This window comes from Thermobia domestica, chromosome 9 (genome assembly GCF_964235325.1).
Source record: "Thermobia domestica chromosome 9, izTheDome1.hap1.1, whole genome shotgun sequence".
Classification (NCBI taxonomy): domain Eukaryota; kingdom Metazoa; phylum Arthropoda; class Insecta; order Zygentoma; family Lepismatidae; genus Thermobia; species Thermobia domestica.
The window spans coordinates 12,027,608-12,049,770 of NC_137462.1; the positions used below are offsets into that span (position 1 = coordinate 12,027,608).

Below are 22,163 nucleotides of genomic sequence, written 5' to 3' on the forward strand. Positions count from 1 at the left end.
TTTAAGAGCTCTGTCTCATTTCGTCCAGGCGCACATTCAGAAATTTTTTTTTGGGAGGGGTCTAAGCTCTAGGGGCTGTGTGTTTAGTACTACATGCCTCTACGTCTATGTAGTATTGACCGAAAATTCTTCTGCACTTGAAAAAACGATAAGTTATTGTAAAATACTTCCATCTATATTTTTAGAGAAGAAAATGATAGAACTACAGTAGATTGTTTTTATAAGAGAAAGAGTTCAGATGAAATGTGAGATCAAATTTTCATGCTATCAATCATTTCTCTGTTAAATAAGTATAATGTTATTGAGAAAATGTACAAATGACGTGATATTACACGAAATATATACTGTCGACAATTATCACAACGTTCAAAAGAAACGGCCCGAACTGGTCAACGTAAGTGATGTGGTATATACCACGCTAACAATGCCAGATTGCGCGCATCCTTAACGACCGTCAAAAATTGTGATAACTTGGCTGGGAATTTTTTTAAAAATCCATCCACCATATAGCTCGGACCTGGCGCCGTAAGACTTATCATATATATTTATTTCAGTCTTTGCAGAACTTCCTGAATTGTGCAAAGTTAGAAAATAGACATGCGAAAATTTCGTGTCACAATTTTTGTACCACAAATCACATAAGTTCAATAGCGATGGAGTTATGTTTTTGCCAAAAAAAAAAAAAAAGTCAAAAGCAGGTCATCGAATAGAATGGTATATATATATATATATATAATTTCATGAGTTATTTTGAAATAACGATAAGTGTCTTATAAATTTTGACCTCTAAATGCTCAATAGTTCTTAAATAACCTGATACATGTATATATGTATGAGCGGTTTTGTAAATATTTCCCTTTCTGTTTGGCCAATGCGAGCGTGTATAGTGCCTGGACAGCCTACTTCTTTTGATAACAGTAATGCCGGACTGTTGTAAGGGATAATTTTAAGAGCAGGGGCATCGGACTGAAAGAACTACAAAACAGACAAGCCCATATGCTCCTGACATGTTATGCTGCTGTTGAGAGTGATCTATTTTGTGTATGCGTGTGTTCAGCCTGAAAACCAGAAACGAGGGATATTATCCGAACCTCTGTATATGCATTTTTTTTTTCAGAGAAAAGAGAGAGGGGGGGGGAGAAGGAAGAGTAGGGATGTGTGTGTGTGTGTGTGTGTGTGTAGGAAGGTTCTGTTTTTAGAATCTCTATAGTTTTTTTTTTTTTTTCAAGTGGTTTTAAGAGCACCATTCGAAGTGAAATTACTGTCGCTTAAAAATAACGACCAGAATATCTGGTTAATCCCGCTTTCTCCGAAAGTCCGAAGGCCATTGCTTTTCTCTTTAGTCCCGGAAGATGCCACCACTGGTGATCCCAGATAAAACGATCCTTCCTTTCTTTCTTCCTCTCTCTCTCTCTCTCGCCCTTAATTTCCATACTCAAATTAACGCCCCAAATTCTCTCACACTTTCTCCCCTCCCCCCACCTTCTCTTCATTCTTGCTCACCCTATCGCCCAACTTCCCAAACGTTACTCTCACCACGGTCCATATTCTAGTTTTCGTGTTATTGTTAGTGTAGTACCTCGCACAAATACGCATAGAGCTTTTTGTTTATGGTTCCAAAAGGAAGAGGCCAAAAAAAAAAAAAAAAAAAAAAAGAAGTATTAAAATTTTGCTTTAAAGGAATCCCTAGCTTAACATACCCATGATTGTTTCGAACGTTTGTTCAAGCATTTCACTTTTTTTTTTTTTTTTTTTGATGTGTGTGTTTGTGTATCTATGTGTGAAGAGCATTGTAAAACATATTAATGAAATTAAATCAAGGGCCAACCCACGAAGGGGGGGGGTCTACAGGGTGTGAACTCCCCTCCCAAAACCTCCTAACTCAACATATATTTGTACACATTCTCAATAAAACTGTACTTGCTTAATAAGGAAATGATTGATCTAGCATGAACATTTAATCTTACACTTTATCTGTACTCTTTCTCTTATATATATATAAAAAATCTAGTTCTATCATTTTTTTCTCTGAAAATATAGGTTTGGACATTGGTTAAGAAGGAATTGTATCATGCGGGACGTGCTAGAGGGTATGGTGGCAGGAAAGAGAGGGAGGGGGCGAAGTAGACTACAATTAATGGACGATATCAAAACAGAGAAATCGTACTTGAAGACGAAGAGCTTAGCGGAAGACCGTGGAGCATGGAAACTTCTCAGCTGCGGCAAGTGACCTGTCAACAGGGCCTGATTTAGAGGGGTGGGGGGTACAAAGGTGCACGTGCACCCCCCTTTCGTTGTAAATATACACTACCTAAAGTGAGTAGTTAGCAGTGAGTTTTGCAAAATCAATAGTTTAAGTCAATTTTCTGAAGGTTGAAGGAAAAGAATTCATCGAGAGCAGACACACAGCATTTCCAAAAGAATTCCTCATTCACATCACAGATGCCTAAAGGCATTTAAAAAACTCAAATTTAATTGAAATGTACTGGTAGTTGTTGGTGCACCCTCCCTCAGAGAATCCTGGATCCGGCTCTGCCTGTCAATAATAGCAGAATACCTATGATGATGATGATGATGATGAGGTGGAAGTACTTCACAATTATTTATCGTCTTTTAAGGTCCAGAATAATACTCGTTCAATATTACATAGACGTAGTGGCTTCTAGCATTGGACCCTCTCGCCAAACTTTGGACCCCTTCCAACAAAAGTTTTCGGATGCACGTAGATAAACTACGTATGTACGTAAGTCACCTTCAAACGTACATGAAATTTTTGTTCTAAATTTTTAAACAAATGAAGCAATTCGTATACATCTTTTGAAAACTTATGAAAAAAAGCGTGCTCGTCACGTCTTGAACTATTTATCAATGGTTTTCTTTCTTGACTCATTTTTAACTATACTTTGTGACATTACTATATGTTTCTCAGTTTCTTATTAAACACAATATGCAGATTACGGAGTAGAGAGAGCCAGCGGTGAACGCTGTTAAAACAGTTGTAGCAAGTAAACAAAAACTTCGATAACGGTATGAATATTATTCGTGGAATTCATTGTGAAAAGTCCCCGAACTCATGAGGTCGGCGTTCACAAGTTCGAAACTCACGGTCACCCGACCTCAAGCTCACGAAGTGAGTGTGAGATCGAAATGCTGTTGTGAAGGTGAGATAGAATGAGCGTGATGTTGAACTGATGTTCTGAGTGTGAGGTCAAGTGAGATTGATGTCGATGTGATGTTGTGAACGTGAAGCGAAGTGAACGTGATATCGAAATGATGTTGTGAGCGTGAGACTGAATGAACGTGATGTTGAAATGATGTTGTGAGCGTGAGGTTGAGGGAACACGGTGTCGAAATAATTTGAGCGTGAAGTTAGTGAACGTGATGTCGAAATATTGTGAGCGTGAGATCAGAGAAGCGTGGTGTCGAAATGATGTGAGTGTGAGACTGAGTGAACGTGATGTCGAAATGGTGTGAGCGTGAGATCGAGGAAGTGTGGTGTCGAAATGATGTTGTGAGCGTGAGGCTGAATGAACATAATGTCAAAATGATGATGTGAGCATGGTGTTAGGGAGGTTGGTGTCGAAATAATGTGAGCGTGAGGCTGAGTGAACAATAATGTTGTAAGCATGAGGTTAAGTAAATACGATGTCAAAATGATGTCATGAGCGTGAGGCTGAGTGAACGTGATGTTGAAATAATGTTTTGAGCATGAGGTTAAGTAAATACGATGTCGAAATGATGTCATGAGCATGAGGTTGAGTTAACGTGATGTTGAAATGATGTTGTGAGCGTGAGGTTAAGTGAATGTTGTATCGAAGTGTTGCTGTGAGCTTGATGTCGAAATAATGTGAACGTGATGCTGAATGAACGTGATGTCGAAATAATGTTGCGAACGGAGGTTGAGAGATCATGGTGTCGAAATAATGTTGGGAGCGTGAAGCTGTGTGAACTTGATATCGCAATGATGTTGCGAGGTGAGCGTAATGTGGAAATAATGTTGCGAGTGTGATATTGAGTGAACGTGACGTCGAAATAATGCGAGCTTGGAGTCAAGTGAGTGTGCTGTCGAAATGACTCCTTTTACTCTGCCAACACTTCTCAATCAAAGATGCCCCCCTTTGACCTAACCCCCCCCCGTCACCTGACCTCAATCTTACCCTCACTTGACCTCACGTTCACAATATCCTTTTGACATCACGCTTATTCTTTTGACGTTCAGCTTACATAATTTAAACATGAGGATCATTTAACCTCACGCTCATTTCGCGGGGTTAAGGTCAAGTGAGCGTGAGTTTCGAACTCGTGAACACCGATTTTATGAGTTCGGGCACCTTTGTTTTTAACTCTTCTTTGGTTCTCCGTGAAGTCTGTCCCTCAAGCAGAAAGGAGTGAGTATTCTCCGTACATCGTAAAGTGAATGTTACTCTCCTTTTAGGACAAGCCATGAAGGCCCAAGAAGAAAGCTATGCACCATTACTTGGGTACTTATGTAGTCCGCACCACGCTTTGGATTCCTTTGGTTTCCCAGATTACCCTGTTTTAAAGAGTCTGAGCGAACTTCTGAATCGTTTTGAAACAAGGATATAAAGGGAAAAAAATCCCTTCCCCAACTGGGATCGAACTCGGGACGTCCATACATTGGCCACTTCGAAATAATTTCCTGTAATTCTATTTTTTTTTTTTTAAGTAACTAACTCTATGGCTTATGGAGCCTGGAGGTTCCATGTCGCTTTCACAAAAGCTTTCCACCCATTGACTTCTATCCTTAGCCAATTGGATCTAGTGTCTACTTTGTATTCCAATCCCTGCGAGATCCATCTTAATATTGTCCTCCCATCTGCGCCTAGGTCTTCCTAATGGTCGTTTTCCGATTGGTCTTCCAGTCAAGACTTTGAAAGCGTTTCTACTTTCTTCCATCCTAGCTACATGACCCGCCCACCTAAGCCTCCTAGACTTGACGACCCTAACAATCGGTAAACCGTATAAATTATGTAGTTCCTCATTATAAAGTTTCTGCCATTCCCCATTCCCGTTCCCCTTGGGTCTGAATATTCGTCTCAGGATTTTGTTCTCAAATTCTTTCAGTCTATGTTCTCCCCTCAGAGTAAGCGACCATGTTTTGCAACCATACAGAATAACAGGCATGATTATCGTTTTATATATTTTAAGCTTCAAATTCCTCGACAGAATTCGCGACGACAAGAGATTTTGAACTGAATAATAACACAAATTCCCTGCTTTTAGTTGACATTTAATTTCTTTGTGGATATGGTTTTGGTCTAACATTGATCCTAGATATTTGAAAGTACGCGTAAGTATTTTGCTGAATGTATTATTTGATATTTTAACGCTGCTGTATTACGATCCCGACAAACTTCCATGTGTTTAGTTTTTTCTACATTTACTTCTAAACCCACGTCCTTACAAGTGTTTAATAAGACGTCTGCATTTCGTTCTATTGTTTTCCTATCATCTTCTACTATATTTACGTCATCAGCATATGCCATAACCTGGTGACTACCGTCGAACACTAGGCCCTGGTTGCTGTCTTTGATTTTCCTTATATCGTACTCCAGAACAGGGCCGTGCCGTGGAAAATCAGCGCCCGGAGCGAGAGTATACGGCGGCACCCCCGTACATATATTCAAAGCAATTTTTCCTATCTTTTTCCTTTTTTCTTCCGTTTTTCTCCCCCCCCCCTTACTTCGGTGCCCATGGCCATTGTCCCGCCTAGGCACGGCCCTGCTCCAGAACAAAGTTGGATAATAATGACGACAACTCATCTCCTTGTTTCAGAAGATTCTCGACATGAAAGCTTTGTGGACGCGAATTCTGCTACTTGAACTTTTCTTTGGGATTAATTTAAACACGTCTTAATTAAGTCTTCATCCCGGCGAAATTAAAATATTGATAATTTTACAGTAATTATGTGATATCTTCAAATAGATAAAAGATAATTGAAATATGGAACAAGAGCGCTTTAGACAATATTATTTTGCGTGAGGTACCGTTATCACAAGTCACCTAGTGGCTTTCCGTTTTCAGCTGTTTAGAAACGCGAAAATAAATGCCGATTTTCAAAATGGCTCGAAATCGAAAGCAGATAAGTGAGACGTGATAACGGTTTCTTATGTAAAATAATTTTGTCTAGGGCGCTCTTGTTCCACATTTCGATTATCTTTTATCTATTTGAAGATATCACATAATTACTGTAAAATTAGCGGTATTTTAAATTCGCCGGGATGAAGACTCTTAATCTAACGAGCTTTTTCGGTATTCTAATTTCTGTAAGAATGTTATACATGTTTCTTCCCTTCTAACCGAGTCGTAGGCCTTTCTAAAATCAATAAATAACTGGTGTACTAAGATATTGTATTACCATTTCTTTTTGAGTATTTGTTGGACGAATAATTCTATTTAGACAATCGATAATTCACCAAAAAAATACGTTGGCTCTATTTAAGACTGCTAATGACATGATTGAACCAGGATCTTTCATTGAAAGGTATTCGACTGTGACGGACTCGGAACTAATTGCTCAATGATAGTACTAGTTAAAAAAAAAAAAGAAAGAAATAGGATTTGAAGTTGATATGCCTTTAGGTATTCTTTTCTTAAAAATAAAAAACAAACAAAAAACAGATAATAGTGTCCTAGCACAATTTCGCAAATGTAATTGGCTTTTAAAAAAATAGAAAGAGGGTGCAAAAGGACAGAAAGTCCATAAGTAATGTTCATTTATAATTTGTGCGACCTGGAAAAGAACTTGTGCCTAGGATATATATATATATATATATATATATATATATATATATATATATATATATATATATATATATATATATATATATATATATATAATATGAATACTGGTGGGCATTTTATCCCGGAAGTTGAAAACGACTGCGAATTCTCTAGGGAGTGTTACTAACGGACAGGGAGAATATAGAGCTACTCCCCTCTCTCTCCGAACAATATTATAGCGTCTCCGTCTTCCTCCCCCCACATCTTCCACAAGCTTTTGTCATTCGGATAACTCGGTTTTAAAAACGAACGAAAGAAAAAGTTTTTTTTTTTTTAAATGGTGATAAAGAAGAAAAAGGCGTAAAAAAAATGAAGCTCAAAAAATATACTTCGGGGGTCATAGATAAAAACCTGAGTACGTGAATTATAATGAACTATACTCCCGGCCAGTAACTAAACTACCTTTCCATTTACCCTCTCTTGTCCGTATCCTCGCGTGCGTTGCGAGATAATTCTCCAGCGCTGATGTCGGATTAAGTACCAATAAATATTCTTCTTTTTTGTGAGATGATGCGCTACAGAAAAATAATGTGCAAAGAGGAAGAAAACTTCACAAATAAATATTTTAGGCACATATCTACGAATGCATGTGTGTATGTATTAAAGATGCGATTCAGTTTTCCTGCCCTATATATATATATATATATATATATATATATATATATATATATATATATATATATATATATATATGTACTGCGTGCTCTCTGTGTATTTGTGCCTTCTGTCGCTGATAATAATGAACTAATGGTTGTTAAATGCGTCGTGTTTATGGCGAAAATTCCTGAAAATTACCTCCCAGGCACGTTCCCAAAGGATGTTTATTTGTACTTCTATATTGTAGCTTCTACACCTTTTTGCTTTTTCTATACAAAGAAAATTATTTCCATACGTTTTGTGTATGAATGTGTGTGGAAGCAACTATTTTACTGTTAATTTAATCTAATTTTTGGCCGGATTTTTAGAAAGAATTTTCAACAGTCATTAAACTTAGCACTATTTTTTTTTTTTTAATTTTTTACTTTCGAGAGAGGCTTTTAAGTGAAGAAAATCTTATGATCAAGAAAAGAAAAGAAAAGTAAAAGGTTTGTTTCACGTTGTGAATGTACATTAGACTTCCCATACTATGGGTACTTAGTATTGATCTTGGAAGTGCTATATATCTGTCACTTCTATTTTGAATAGAGGGATTAAGTTCGAATATGAACTTGTTCTGGGGATACTGAGCCCAGAATTGGCGTGGGTCAATGAGAACTTGACCCACGTCTCACTAACCCGTGACATACCGTGACCCACAATTCACTGTGACCCACTCCGATCCACCATACACCACGGTGCACTGTGGCCCACTCCGACCCACAGCCCACTATGACCTACTCCGATTCACCACTCATGACCCACTCTGATCCACCACCCACGAAAACTCATCGTCAACAACTCTGACCTATGATCCACGCCGTCGTCTCCACAGACTAAAGAGTTTGCACTTGTAACAAAACAAGGCTGTGAAGTTATCACTAATCGAAGTTTGAATTTCTACGGTCAATCGCTCAAGCACCGCTCTGTTACAATAACGGTGGATCTGACCATTACGGTATAAAATGGTAAAGCATTTGTCATGGGCCATATCTCGATGAATGTAAATTTAATTATCGTATATAATTATTTTCTTGCTGAATTAGAGATACTTTTCAGTGGAAAATAGGATGAAATTTGAGAGTCTCAAATCAAAGTAAAGTAGGCCAGCATAAAGGGAAAAAAAGTGTAAAATTCGACGATGTCTCGAAAACTATGTAGTAAGTCTTCTATTGCCATAATTACAATTTCAAATATCAATATCCAAAAACCTAAAGTTTTTTTTTTTTTCGTTAGATATACTCATCTCAGGTAAGTAAACAGAAACAAATAATACAGGAAGAAAAATGGAGACCTTAAAAGTAAAACGTAGACAAATTCATGAGTATTCAGAAGATGCTGTCTACAATGCACTGAGAAGAGTAGGTCGTGGCTCAGAGTGGGTCAAGGTGGATGGCGGTTTGCAATGGGTCACTGTCTATTGACCCACGACTCACGGACTGAAATCTTGACCCGCGACCCACTAACTCACAAACCTTAACCCACGACCCACTGACACACTCCGTCTCTGGTTGAGTTCAAATGAAAAAAAAAATAATCGTTGCTCTTTCTTACAGTTGTGCCATGTGGGAATCAATATTGAAAACCGGAAGATATGGTAGATGTTTTACCGCTTCCGGTTTTAGTATACTAATACGGGTATACATCGTTTCTTTTCGTAAGACGCTGAAGCGATTCGAAAAAAAAAGAAGACTTTCACATTGTTGGCCCTAATGACAACCCCCTCACCACCATAGTACCACTTATATGCACATCATTTTTTTATATTAATGTCCATAGAAAATACAGAAAGAAGAATTATGCTTCTAGACCAATTCAATGAAAAGACATCTTGCGTTATATGGAACCGTCCAGAAAATAAATGTAATTTTCGTTAAAAAAAAAAAAAAACGACTGAAAAAACTGGCCGACTTTGCCCCTCCTCAACTTCCTCCATATAAGCACCAGGTACTTTTGCAGGGTATTATCCTGTATTGGATTACTTCACTGCTTCACATACTACTTTTTATGACTGTACCCCTAAAGGGGGAATGAACCCCAAAAAACCTGAAGCAAAAAAAAAAAAAAAAAAAAAGAAAGAACACGAAAATTACCTTCCGTCTCTCCGCCGTGGTGCCCCTTACATACATAAAATGCATATCAACAGCAAGTTTCGTTCTTTAGGAACACATTGATACCAAAATTATCATTCTAGCTTAATTAAGGGCTGAGTTATTAAGGTTTAAAGTCTTGTCGCAACTGTTGCGCCCTTCGGCATTTACCGAAAGTACTAGGAAATACTGAAACCTTTAACACGTGTAAGAGAAATTCTGAACTTCGTGCATGAACTAGGTAGATAGGCGTGTTTATCCCTTTTATCAATTTGGACTGCAGTGATGTATGAGAGACACCAATTGATTACCTTTTGCCTCTACTGTCAACATACGCTTAAAATTCGGTTTTTACCGCTACCATGTTCACGTGAGTGATGGGAGGGAACAGTAGTAAGTTACATATTACACTATGCAAGTGTGTGTATGGGAAAAGTGTCTGTGTATGCATATTTACTTTTTTTTTTAACTATCTCCTCGCTGGTCATTTGTTTTCGTAACTGTTCAAAAAATACAGGAAAAGCTTGCGTTCTGTCATGAAACCAATAGGAAACAAGAATATAAAAAGTACGAACCCACCGCACTAACTTTCCCTCGCGTCAGTGTTTGGTTATCAGAGATTACGCTGGTACAGCCAGAATTTTGCTACATCAGTATACACAGATTCAATTCCATAATTGTAGATGTGAGTTGAAAACATGCCCACATAAAAAAAAGTGAGTTTCGTTTCAAAGCGGAAGTGAATGAAATTTTACTTCCGGTTTCAACATAGTTTCATAAATGACAAGATGAGACCTATTTTCAGGACATCGAGACTAGCCTGTTCTTTACTTGGGATGCTGAGATCTGTTTTTGGGACCACATCAAAAATTGCTTCTCACATTCTATTTCTTTATTCGCTCGTCAAGTTCAATTTCGAAACCGGAAGTGATATTTGAGTTCTACTACTTTAGATTTCAATAAAGGAATAAAGGCGTAATTTAATCTATTCTTCGCACTGTGAATTTATGTGCATCGCTATATCCCCTATGACAGTGAAACATCCCTTAATTGATATCTTCATAATACGGACAAATTTTTTTGTTCCGGCAAAAATATAAGTATTTCAGTGGGATCCTATTACAATAGATCACCCCTTAATTAATGTAACACGGACAACTTTTTTTCTAGCAAAAAATATATATATTTCAGTGGGACCCTATTACAATGGAACATCCCTTAATTGACACCTGCATAATACGGACAACTTTTTTTTTCTGGGAAAAATATATCTATTTTAATGGGATCTCATTACAATGGAACATCCCTTAATTGACAACTCCATAATATGGACAGACTTTTTTGTTCAGGCAAAAATATATGCATTTCAGTGGGACCCTATTATAATAGAACACCCCTTAATTGATATCTCCATAGCACGAACAACCTTTTTTTTCTGACAAAAATATATGTATTTCAGTGGGACCCTATTATAATAGAACACCCCTTAATTGATATCTCCATAGCACGAACAACCTTTTTTTTCTGGCAAAATATGTGTATTTCAGTGGGACCCTATTACAATGGAACATCTCTTAATTGACACCTCCATAATACGGACAACTTTTTTTCTGGGAAAAATATATTTATTTTAATGGGATCCCATTCCAATGGCACATCCCTTAATTGACAACTCCATAATACGGACAAATTTTTTTCTGGCAAAATATATGTATTTTAATGGAGCTTTATTACAATTGAATATCCCTTAATTGACACCTCCATAATACGGACAAACTTTTTGTTCCGGCAAAAATATATGTATTTTAATGGAACCCTATTACAATGGAACATCTCTTAATTGACACCTCCATAATACGGACAACTTTTTTTTTCTGGGAAAAATATATTTATTTTAATGGGATCCCATTTCAATGACACATCCCTTAATTGACAACTCCATAATACGGACACATTTTTTTCTGGCAAAATATATGTATTTTAATGGAGCTTTATTACAATTGAATATCCCTTAATTGACACCTCCATAATACGGACAAACTTTTCCTGGCAAAATATATGTATTTTAATGGAGCTTTATTACAATTGAACATCCCTTAATTGACACCTCCATAATACGGACAAACTTTTCCTGGCAAAATATATGTATTTTAATGGAACCCTATTACAATGGAGCATCCATTAGTCGACAACTCCATAATACGGACAAACTTTTGTTTTCTTACCGGCAAAATTACTATATGTGTTTTTGGTGCTTTATTACAGTGAAATATCCTTTGATTGATATCTCTATAATACGGAAGAACTTTTTTTTTTTTTTTTTTTGTCCTGGCAAAACTGTATGCTTCAATGGGGCTTTATTACAGTGAAACATTCCTTAATTGGCATCTTCATAATACGGACACACTTTTTTGTTCCTGTAGAAGTATATGTATTTAATGGGGCCTATTACACAAAGCTTCGATTCCTGGTAGGAAAACATTGAACGTATTAAGAGTGGTTCGGAATCCACCTTAAAATGTATATGTCCACGTCTCGTGTCGCCTTGGTGCTAAAAGAAATGGCAATCTTTAGCAAACGATCAAACGTAATGAAAAGTGAAGTTTATCACGGGTTTATGGATAGCGTAGTGCGGGAAACTCGGGTTTGATTCCCGGTGGGGGCTCATGCCGGGAAGCTAAAAATTCAAATCAGCGTCAACAACAAAGGAAATACAAAGGGCCTTATGCAGAGTTATTTCGACGTGTGATTAGTGCCATACTAAGGACCTGACGACTGCAGGAAACATATCTTACAAAGTCGTACTCTTTAGTATGGCGCTAATCACGCGTCAGAACGACTCTGCATAAGGCCCAAAGTGTTTTCCCAGCTGTAATCTTCGCGAGCTGCAACGTTAGGGCAAAAAGTATGTAGGTTAAATGCTTTTATATAATATCTAATACATTCAGTGATAATGGTTGCTCTTGTGCGTGGCTACGAAGAAAAATCGATTTTAATTTTGATCTAGTCAAGAGCTCTGCCCCTTCCTCTCTGCGCTCCTCGTCCCGTCTGTGACGTAATCCTAGTTTTTTTTGTCACTTGATTGAGTTGATTGATTGATTAATGGGTTTGGTATTCTATACGAGGACAGCGGAAATAATTGAAGAAGGGCAGGCGGAGGGAAGAAGGAATAGCGCTAGAATGGACAGTAACGTTGTTTCTATGTTACGAAAATCGGTGAGCATTTTTTTTTTTTTTCGTATATGTGCGTGTGAGTATTATATAAATAGGAATATATGTGTGGGAATGGTAGCAAAGCTGTTTATGTTTGCTATTTCCAATACATTTAATTTTTCTTTTGAAAAAAGAACTTGAGTGCGTGAACTATGTTTATACGAGTAGTTTGCAAAGTTTAGAGGTTCTACTAGCACTAGAAAATCGATTCTATAGATCCGACTATTTTTACGTAGGTAAATTCTGAGCTTTGTTTATTTATTTATTTACTTATTTTTTACAGAGGTGAACTATCCGAGATTTTTACACATGTAAATTGTGAAATCTTTAGATACGCGAACTCGATAAGAATTTTACACTAGCAAACTATATAAGACACTAGGCGCTGTCATGTCAATATGATAAAATTTCAAGGTACGTCATCGACCATGGATGAAATGAGTCATAATTTTTGACAGCAGAGTGAGACAGCGGCGCCGACATGTCAGTATGAGAAGCTTACAAAGTACTTCAACTATGGGTAAAATGAGCCATCTTTTTGACAGCAGAGTGAGACAGTGGCACCGAAATGTCAGTATGATAAGGTCTCAAGTTACGTCATCGACCATGGATGAAATGAGTCATAATTTTTGACAGCAGAGTGAGACAGCGGCGCCGACATGTCAGTATGAGAAGCTTTCAAAGTACTTCAACTATGGGTAAAATGAGCCATCTTTTTGACAGCAGAGTGAGACAGCGGCACCGAAATGTCAGTATGATAAGGTCTCAAGGTACGTCATCGACCATGAATGAAATGAGTCATAATTTTTGACAGCAGAGTGAGACAGCGGCACCGAAATGTCAGTATGATAAAGTCTCAAGGTACGTCATCGACCATGAATGAAATGAGTCATAATGTTTGACAGCAGAGTGAGACAGTGGCACCGACATGTCACTTTGATAAGCTCGCAAGGTACGTCATCGACCATGGGTAAAATGGGCCATCTTCTTGACAGCAGGGTGAGACAACGGCGCCTATTTCTGTATAATTTTGGGGCAGGAGGCGTTAAGGTGTGTGTTTCGTTTTAAGATATTAAACAAAGATATCCATATTCTGAAGACCCAAAAACACTTTGAGGGGGCCTGGTGCACTCTCAGCTCCCCCAGAATTGACGTCCGTGGGGTGAGGGCGAAAGTATTGATTTGATTTGTGTTCTTTGGGAGTTGGGAGGAATATGACATGTTAATGTTCGATGTTCTTCCACCGGGAATCGAACCCTGATTCTCGTGAACCAAAGATTCGCACTATCCACTAGACCAGAGGAAAGGAAAGAGGGCTTTGGTGAAAGTGTGCGAGACTCCTTCATAAATTAGCATCCGTTATGTGATGCACTGAATGAATTTAAAAGCGTAATGTGCTTGGACAGTGGACACCGTATGTACGGTGTACTACTTAAGCTTGGAGGTAGGCACTTTGAATATTCCGATCAAAGGAAGGAAGGCTGTTGAAAAGCTTTGGTGCCGACAACAGAAATCGCTTTTTAGCTCCAACCAAATGACGGCACACCAACCGTCCAACAAGGAGGGACAAATAAAAGACAGAGAAAGAGGTAGAGAGACGGAAGTGTCAGCGGAGACGTCCATTGCTTTCGTTGTCTGTGTTGACTGTGAACAGGGACAAGCAGTCAGGAACACATGGTTTAAATTATTCATGAGCTCTTGTCTCCCAAGGGGGGACATAAGAGACACTGCAAAGAGGTAGGTAGGAAAGGATTTTTTCTCTTTTTTTTATTTTATTTTATCCACCACTCACTCAGGATAAAGACGACCTCACTGTTGCTTCTTCAGGGAATCTGAAACCAAGAAACTTCTCACTGACTTCCCCTCTCTCTCTAATTCTCTCAGAATTGCCAACTACATAATTATCCTCTTTAAATGTACAGTGTTCCTTTCACGTAGATTGTTTTAATTTGAGGTTTAGTGTCCGGTCCAGCACTTGGGCTATTTGAGACATGGACCTACCACTTAATGTGAAATTCGAACCATGTAAGCTCCCACCGGAAATCTGCGTTAAAGGTGTGTGCGCAAAACCTATAGCCACGAGGAAACTTTCTTTTCATATGGAGCAGTGTTTCTCAACCTATGTTCCGCGCAACTCCGTGAAGATCGCGACAGATTGAACGGGGGTCCGCGGGACATTTTATTTTCATTAAACTTTCTCTTATTATGTTGCTCACACCTGGAATATTTGCAATGTACATTACCTAGGTTTCAACCAATTGAGAAGGATAGAATATAAAAAGATATTTTTTTAAAAAAAAAGTCAAAATTACGAACTTAGGCTGGAAGGTGCATCACCCATCACAATAGGTGAATGTTGAATTCATATTATACCTAACTGGTGTGATCGTATTTGTCGAGTATCTCTTTTATAGCATACTAGCGTCTAATTGCCCGCTTCGCTGGGTTAAAATTAAAAAAAAAATAGTAATATGTTTCGTTAATCATTCTCTTTTTACTGTTACTGAACCGCTATCTAATATCGTTCACTTTCGTTCATTTTTATATATCTTCCCCTCAGCCAAGTTGCGGGGCTGAGTTTGGATTTAAACGGCGTCGGAAGTGTCACTGTTTATTTCAGCGACCCCAAAAACTATGGATTCAACACTAATATCGATCATTTGCAATCATTCATATATAGTTTCCTCTTCCCCCTCCCCTAAGTTGCACCGTGAAAATAAAATGATAAAATCCATCCTAGGCACGAACCTCATCTATGTTGAAAATTTGATCGGTCGGATTCATGAGTGATTAAGTCACAAACATAGTGACTTTCATTTTTATTTATTTATATAGATAGATTGCATTGCCATAAGTGACATATTTAATATCGTAAAAATGTAATTTATCATTTCAGTTTTTGTGATATGTAAAAAATATTTTTTTAAAAAATTCTTTCATAGCGGTGGAGTCGCAAAGAATAAGAGTCCCCACGAGAGGTCTGCGATATCAGAAAGGCAGAAACATGAGTATTACACTACAATTCAGGGGCGGATCCAGGGGGGGGGGGCGATCACTCCCCCCTAGAAGAGGAAACTTTCTTTAATTTTATATATAAATAAAACCCATCCCAGAGTTTGGAGCTCTTAAAAGTAGCTCTAAGTATAAGTATTACAACCAATGTCACCCCCCAGAATCCGTCCTGGATCCGCCCCTGCTACAATTATGTAAAACGAATGGAAGCTTTCGAAATTTCGGTGTGAAGAAGAATTGAAAAAAATGGATCGCACGGATATGTGCAAGATTATCTACTCAAAGTATTGGTTTATATATAAATCAAATATATCTGTTATAGGGCATTTTTTAGTATTTGGACAGTATTATATGCTATCACAGTCTTATAATAGACGATATCTGGTGCGTATACAGATGGCCACAAGGGTATTTTTCCGTTCGAAACATAGTAGAAGACGATTGCTGATAGTAATGTTGTTGAATCTGGTCTCATTATGTAAGTTTAAGGTAAACGCGCCGGATTTCGACAGGTTAAGGACCTTTTTCAAAATCATATGCCTATTGTGGCCATAATATTGGTCGGTGTTGGCCCATTTTTTTCCTTGAAATGTACAGTCTCTACTAATACTAAAAGTCACTTCAAGGATCAAATGCTAATGTTAAAATTCTTTATGAAACTGGAACTCGCCAATGCAACCCGAATTCGACACACTTCACCTGGTTTCGACAGTTGCGGTACCTGAATTCGACACCTTCAATTATATCCATGTAAAACATTAAGTCGGCATTATTATTAGTAGTAATCTCTTCTCAGCTTCAAATGTTGTTTTATTATTATGCAGAAATTATCAGACGGGCAAAAGAACAAACTTAAATTTTCTGAACTGAGTAGTTACTTCGATGATCCTCAATTCGACATGCAGGAACCTGATTTCGACATTCCATATCGAACTGAGGTTACAACTATCGGAGAATTATGCAACAAATAGCTTTATGAAAGACTTTGAACATACTTGTACGTTTAGTTATTCAGTTAAAATTATATTTGCACTACTGAGCATGAATTCGACAACCTTGTCGAAATCCGGTTCACGTTACAAATAAAGGCTCGTGTTTTCGACAACCCCCCGTTCATCTTACATCACAACCTTTGTCCCCACAGAAGAAAACAAAACGCACTGATTGAAACTCCTTTACAACATTAAAGTACCACTGTTTGCTTGAAGCAAACCTAGCTTTAATAAAAGTCTTACGAAAATAACTTGCCGTCTTATGATTTTCTTAAGATTATGTGTTTTTTCTCGAAGAGTGTATCACACACACAACAATGTACTTCTTTTCTCCATGCGTATGACTCATCTACTGTAACCGCACTTTTGACACAAGAAAAGACACTCCCATAATGTTGCCACTTCTATTCACGATCGCAGGGATGACATCTTACGCTTATTTCATAACATTTAAGCACAGGTATGTCGAATTCGGGTGCCTGTCGAATTCAGGCGCGTTTACCTTATTTATTTATTTTTTTAAAAAAAAAGTACAAAGAAAAAATTAGCTCTTCTTGTTTCAAGAGAATGCAACAATTAATATGGTATAAGTGCAACATATTACAATTTTGATTTCGAGGATAGATTGCTGTATCCTTATATATTAAATAACGCGTAAATTTGGAATAAATTGATTGCACTCGTGTAATTGGATATCTATTTTTGTACACTAGGCTTCCAAATTATCGATGCGCAGCAGTAGCACACGCAGAATTTCAAGGATAGGAGATTCAGCCTCCCAAGTTCGTATTATTGCAGTTAGGAGGCGCAGTGGCTCAGTGGTAGAGCGTTCACCTCCGGTGCTTGGGGTCCCTGGTTCAGTCCCAGCTCGCATCGTATGGACTTTGTGGGTGGACAACACCGTGCTCGTGGGTTTTCTCGGGGTTTTTCCCACTTTCTTGATTCCACCATTTTATTCATTTCTCATCTTCACCGTCTCCTTTAGCCTAACCGGCATAACCGTGGGACGTAAAACTTAAAGATTTCATTTCATTTCATTATTGCAGATGTTTGTATACATAGTTCAGTACGGAACGTGTTAACTTTTGCATAATATTTTGCTTAAAAGGTGGGGAGTTAAGCCCGGAATCTGCTTGCGTACGCCATTGTTGACTCGTATTCTACGTCAGGACATGTGCAGCATACAGAATTATGACTCATTATACAAGATATGTTAGGATTTAGGATTGAGATTTCTGGGCTTTCTGCATCTATGGCGAATTAACCCATTATGTATGAGGGATGACATCCCTTGGCAGGCACACTATTTGGGGAAGGGGAAGGAAGAAAGGATTGCGAAATTAAGGAAGCGGCTGGGACCTATAAGTGAGGTACCACCCCGGCATTTGCCTGGTGTGAATGAGGAAGACCCAAGAAAACCTCATTCAGGATTGCTGGCCTCAAAAAGCTTGTTACACTTTTCCGATCGAGTGCCCCCACCGGGAATTGAACCCGTGACCGCTCGCACCAAAGGCGAGATACTATAAACAATAGCCTGATAATATATTGCACTTTTCAAAATTGTGATACTAATCTTCCTTCTCTCGCTATTTTGAAGATTGTACCAAAAAGAAAGAACTATTGCAATATTTTGGAAACATTTATTTATTTCCGTATGCACTATTCTATGGAAAACAACAGGTGCACAAAATAGATGTACTATATTAGTATAAATAACAGCTAAAATATTTATATTTTAGGTTTAGACAAATATAATTTCGTATTAGTGGGTTAGCAACGCTGTTTCACTGTCTTTCTACTCTGATGTTTCGTACTGCCATTGGATGGTTGTCTTGAGCTGTGTAAGAAGTCTTGTCTCCGTGGTAAACTGACACCATTGTTACCGCAGCGAATTCAAATTGTATTTTTCATGCCAACAAGTGTTTATCAACTGAAGCTGTTTTCTGTAATGTTACTAATTGTGTGTGTTACCTTTTATCATTTTCACATCACGTGTAAGCGTGTGTGTGTGTGTGTGTGTGTGTGTGTGTGTGTGTGTGTGTGTGTGTGTGTGTGTGTGTGTGTGTGTGTTAGTGTGTGTGTGTATGTGTGAATGTGTAGGGTTAGAGGGGAAGAGGATTTTCACATCTTGTTACATGTGTTTTCCTTGTGGATGGTATGGGAAACTAGTGTTCATCTACCTTTTCAATAACACAAATTCGACACAATGAAATGAAATTTTTCAGTTTTACGTGATTATGCCGGCCAGGGTAAAGGAGACTGAGATAGGAAATGAATGAAATGGTGGAATGAATAAAGTGGGTGGAAACGGGAGAACCACGAGCATGGGCGGCGATTAGGGGGGGCAAAGGGGGGCAGTTGCCCCCGCACTTTTTTTAAGTAACCATTTAATGTATATAGTTTCATTTGGAAATGTAACGATTTTGTATGTGTTACTGATTAATAAGAAAAAATGCTGCCATATAATATTTGCTGTTGCGTGAATACGTATTGGTTGTCTTCCCGTGGAGTAAAGAAAGCTACAGTAATTGCGTTTTAATCGCCACAGAAAATAACCCCAAAAAATAACCTATTGGAGCACAATTTCAGCATACTTTCATTTCTTCTTACAAGGGCTCGATATGTTAGTGAGCCGCTTTGAAGCTAATCGAAAGAACATTATGCAAAAAAGTAGGGCCTATTTCACAAGTTATTCTTTAATTGCACAAAAATTGACAGTTCCTAAAATGTCTTTTCTTCTTTCTAAAGTAAGGAATATCGATTAAAAAGAGTGTGATAAGAAACAACTTCTACCTTTTCCATTGTTTTGTAGTGTAATATACGAGTGAAGTGTTGTGTTTAAGGATGTACGAGTGTATATACAATAAAATTTAGTAAATTGAACATAATTCTAGGTTTTAAGTTTATTTTGTATAACTGAAGTGTGGATTGTAAGTATTGTTGTGTTTTGATGTGTTCCAAGAAAGTGAAATCTGCACCTAATGGCAAAGAACATATTTCAAGAAGTTGCAAAAGCAAATATTTCTTTAAATGTCGTAGCATATGCTTGTAGTATTTACTGTCTTTCATTTTCTAAGAGTAATAACATACATTTAATAGCATGTGTGGAATTAAATATTAAGTTTTTCATTAATCCTGTTTCAATATAACTTTTGCAAAACAAGCATCATTATTCATTACTATGATTAATATTATCCTTTCTATTTATTTGTTTTGCAAATTTATTAAATAATCTGATCACACAATTTTCCAGACAGAATTTTAAGATGTTCATGAGCAAGGAATCAAATCTCTTCTTACACTTTCGTTGTTTAAGAGTACAAAGGGCTAGTATCTACTTGCGTTGTTCTTCTCAATTTACTTAATAAACTATTATATACGATATACGGTATTTTAACTGAAAATATAGTATCCTATTAGTTATACAACCTTTCGTCAAACAAAATGTTAGAAACAACCAGGAAAACTAACATTTATATACAAATATTCAGATCATATCTTGCCCCCTCACTTTTAACGTCCAACCGCCGCCACTGACCACGAGGAAACCCACGTACACGGTGTTTGTCCACCACATAATTCACTTGGCGTGAGCTGGGATCGAACCAGGAACCCCTTGCTCCAGAGGTGAACGCTGTGCCACTGAGCCACCGCGGCCCCTGAGCCAAATCAATCCAAACAAAACAAAATCAAATCTAGTTTTTTTTTTTTTTTAATCTTTCACTTGAGTGTGACGCTACAGAGCGGTGCACGTTTGGAAGAGTGACGCCACAAAACGTTTCAGACTCTCCATAAGTTGTAATAGTATAAAGTCGCTTGTTGCTATTTGTTACAGTTTTTAACTCTATAGTAATCATCCATAAAACAGGAAATGATTGTTTTTAACTATTTCGGGTGAATGGATCAGCTCCATCAATCGAACGCGATTCCTAATTTTTGACCATTTACATCTTGACAAAAAAATTAGTTGTGATTCATCAAATAGTTTGATTTTTTGACTCCAGTACGGACAAACATGTGGACAGAAAGGCTAAATATATAAAAGAGTGTGGACGGACACATGGACAAACAGGGTAATATATATAAAGGAGTTTGGACGGACACATGGACAAACAGGGTAAATATATAAAGGAGTTTGGACGGACACATAGATAAACAGGGTAAACATATAAAGGAGTTTGGACGGACACATTAACAAACAGGGTAAATATATAAAGGAGTTTGGACGGACACATAGATAAACAGGGTAAATATATAAAGGAGTTTGGACGGACACATTAACGAACAGGGTAAATATATAAAGGAGTTTGGGCGGACACATTAACGAACAGGGTAAATATATAAAGGAGTTTGGACGGACACATAGATAAACAGGGTAAATATATAAAGGAGTTTGGACGGATACATAGATAAACAGGGTAAATATATAAATGAGTTTGGACGGACACATAGATAAACAGGGTAAATATATAAAGGAGTTTGGACGGACACATAGATAAACAGGGTAAATATATAAAGGAGTTTGGATGGACACATGGACAAACAGAGTAAATATATAAAGGAGTTTGGACGGGCACATGGGCAAACAGAGTAAATATATAAAGGAATTTGGACGGACACATAGACAAACAGGGTAAATATATAAAGGAGTTTGGACAGACACATAGACAAACAGGGTAAATATATAAAGGAATTTGGACGGACACATAGACAAACAGGGTAAATATATAAAGGAGTTTGGACGGACACATAGACAAACAGGGTAAATATATAAAAGAGTTTTCACGGACACATGGACAAACAGGGTAAATATATAAAGGAGTTTGGAGGGACACATGAACAAACAGGGTAAATATATAAAGGAGTTTGTTCGGACACATGGATAGACAGGGTAAATATATAAAGGAGTTTGGACGGACACATAGACAAACAGGGTAAATATATAAAGGAGTTTGGACGGACACATAGACAAACAGGGTAAATATATAAAGGAGTTTGGACGAACACATAGATAAACAGGGTAAACATATAAAGGAGTTTGGACGGACACATGAACAAACAGGGTAAATATATAAAGGAGTTTGTTCGGACACATGGATAGACAGGGTAAATATATAAAGGAGTTTGGACGGACACATAGACAAACAGGGTAAATATATAAAGCAGTTTGGACGGACACAAGACAAACAGGGTAAATATACAAAGGAGTTTTGTTAAACAGAGCTCCTATAAAAACAAAATAATTGTCTTCTTTCTCATATAATCTGATTTTTTTAAATGATCCAACGTAGCTTAGTTTATTTCCAAATCGAATTACTGTGATTCTGTGTAATTAGTTCATTACCTTATTTTTATACTTATAATGTTTGTGAAGATAGTATTCCTAATCGTAATTCTTAATGTATCTTTCCTTATT

General features: G+C 37.5%; 1 protein-coding gene across 3 annotated transcripts in view; it reads left to right on the forward strand.

The window, feature by feature from the left end:
* The window catches only part of Rbp6 (RNA-binding protein 6), a 1,467,626-nt gene that overhangs the window by 546,360 nt on the left and 899,103 nt on the right, over window positions 1-22,163 (forward strand). The window lies entirely within an intron of this gene.